Source organism: Protobothrops mucrosquamatus, unplaced genomic scaffold, assembly GCF_001527695.2.
Source record: "Protobothrops mucrosquamatus isolate PMUCROS unplaced genomic scaffold, P.Mucros_1.0 scaffold2404, whole genome shotgun sequence".
Classification (NCBI taxonomy): Eukaryota; Metazoa; Chordata; class Lepidosauria; order Squamata; family Viperidae; genus Protobothrops; species Protobothrops mucrosquamatus.
In genome coordinates, this window is record NW_015388476.1 from 142,431 (window position 1) to 144,948 (window position 2,518).

Genomic DNA, 2,518 nt, shown 5'->3' on the forward strand with positions numbered 1-2,518 from the left:
AGTTCTCACCTACATCGTCCACATGGGACGACTCGGGAACTCAACTCCTACCCCGGGCAGCTCACCTATCCCCTTATGCCCAGGGGAAAGGTATCAAGCCGTTTTACAGCTGATGCTAGCTGTCAAAACGGCTTTTACGCTGAAACAGGCGGGAGGCAGCAAACAGCTGCTTCCAACGAGGTCGCCTGCCACCGGAAGTTTCGTATTTATAAATATTCTTAATTTGTTTTTCTCCAGGCCTAGCAGTATTTTATCTAACCCCGTGTCTTGTCTGTTAATACCCCACTCTTGCTTATCCTTCATGTATCTTGCTTGTATCTGGAGATAGGACCACCATTCCAAGGCTATTCCTTGTTGTCTTAAACTCTTGTTTTTGTTTTAAGTGACCTTCTTCTGTCAAGATGTCTTTATATATAATAGCCTTATCTTTCCTATACAGATTGGGATATGTGACTGCCTCTAGTGGCGATAACCAAACTGGAATCTTTGTATAGTGTTGGTGTTTGACTATATTCCAGCTTTTTATTAGTTCTTGCCGAACCTTGTGTCTCAAAAAGTACTGGTAGTTTCTACTTTGCCCTGTCCATATATGAGCATGCCAACCCTGCTGGAGATCATAACCCTCTAAGTGTAGACATCTTTTATTTTCTAAAGTAATCCAGTCTCTGATCCATGTCAGGGCCACTGCTTGGTAATATAGCTCCCAATCTGGAAAACCTAAACCTCCTCTCTCTTTGGCATCCTGTAATGCCTTTAATTTTATTCTTGCCTTCTTTCCTAACCACACAAATTCTAAGGTTAGTTTATTCAACTCCTTGAAGAATTTCTTGTCTAATTGAATTGGAATGTTCTGAAACAGGAATATCATTTTAGGTAGAATGTTCATCTTCACTGCTGCAATTCTCCCGAGAAATGAGAGATGTAAATTTTTCCAGCGGTCTAAATCTACTTTTATATTCTTTACCAATTTGCCATAGTTATCTTCTTTAATTGATGAGCAACGTGCTGAAATAACTATCCCTAGATATTTTATTTTAGAAACTATTTGTATACCTAATTTTCCCCAAAGGTTTCCTTTTTGTATATTAGTCATATTTTTTGCAATAATCTTTGTTTTATTTCTATTTATTTTCAAACCTGCCAAATCTCCATACTCTTCCAATATTTCAAATAGCCTCTGCCCTGATTGTTCTGGGTCTTCTAATATAAATGCTAAATCATCTGCATAAGCTTGAAGTTTGTATGTTTCCTTCTTAATCCTAAATCCTTTAATCTGCTCTTCTTGTTTTACTACTCTGGCTAGGATTTCTAATGTATATATGAATAACAATGGTGAGAGAGGACATCCTTGTCTTGTGCCTTTCTGAATATTGAATTTATCAGTGGCCTCTCCATTTATTATGATCTGGGCCTTTTGTTCAGAATATATTGCGGTTATCACATTTAAAAAAATTTCCCCAACATCCATTGATTTTAATTGTTGGATCATAAATAGCCAATTGACATTGTCAAAAGCCTTCTGTGCATCAAGGAACAGAAGTGCCACTTGATGATCGCTATGCGACTCATAAAATTCAAGAATGTCTAAAATTGTTCTTATATTCCGCTTAGTCTGCCTGTTTGGTAGAAACCCATTTTGATCAGAATGTATAAAATCAGATAATTTTTGAATCTCTCTGCCATTATTATTTTTTTTAATAAATTTTTTATTAATTTTTCAATTAAAAACAAAAACATAGATCTTTTATCACAATATCAACCAAAAAAATAACACTAATCAATACATTCACGGACGTGTCCGGTGTCCCCCACCGCACCGCCCTCTTCCACTTACCACACCTTCCTCCTCCCAAACTACCACCACTCCTCCTTCCTCCCTCTTTCCTACCTCCCTTCCTCACTCAACCATCCCGTCTTGTGCAGTTGGGGCACCACCGGACACCTCCTTAAAAAATCATACATATATATACATATAAATATATAATACAAACCTACCCCTTTCCCCTCTCCCCCCCCCCCGGGATTTCCCAAAGCTAATCTAGGAAATAAACGCACAATAATCTAATTCTATTCAAAACTACTCATTATTACTACACACTAGTATAAACTTACTGTGACTCTAAAATAACATTAAAATACATACAAAGATTTTTTCAATATATCAATATTTGATATACATATTTTTGTTTAAAATTTTTAATCAAAAGCTACATGATAATTTTTCAATTCATACTTTCTCTGAATATAATCTATCCATCTTCTCCACATTGAGATAAATTTCTCCTGAGAATGATCCTTCAGGTACGCGGATATTTTTGTCATCTCTGCAAAATACGATACTTTCTGTCTCCAATCATCCATAGTTGGTAACATCTTTTTTTTCCAATTTTGAGCAACTAAGATCCTTGCTGCTGTTATACAATACAACATCAATTTCATTTCTTTTTGGTCCAAATTGTCCATAATACCCAATAAAAATAACTGCGGTGTAAATTTTATCTTTTTCTTAAAAATCTGT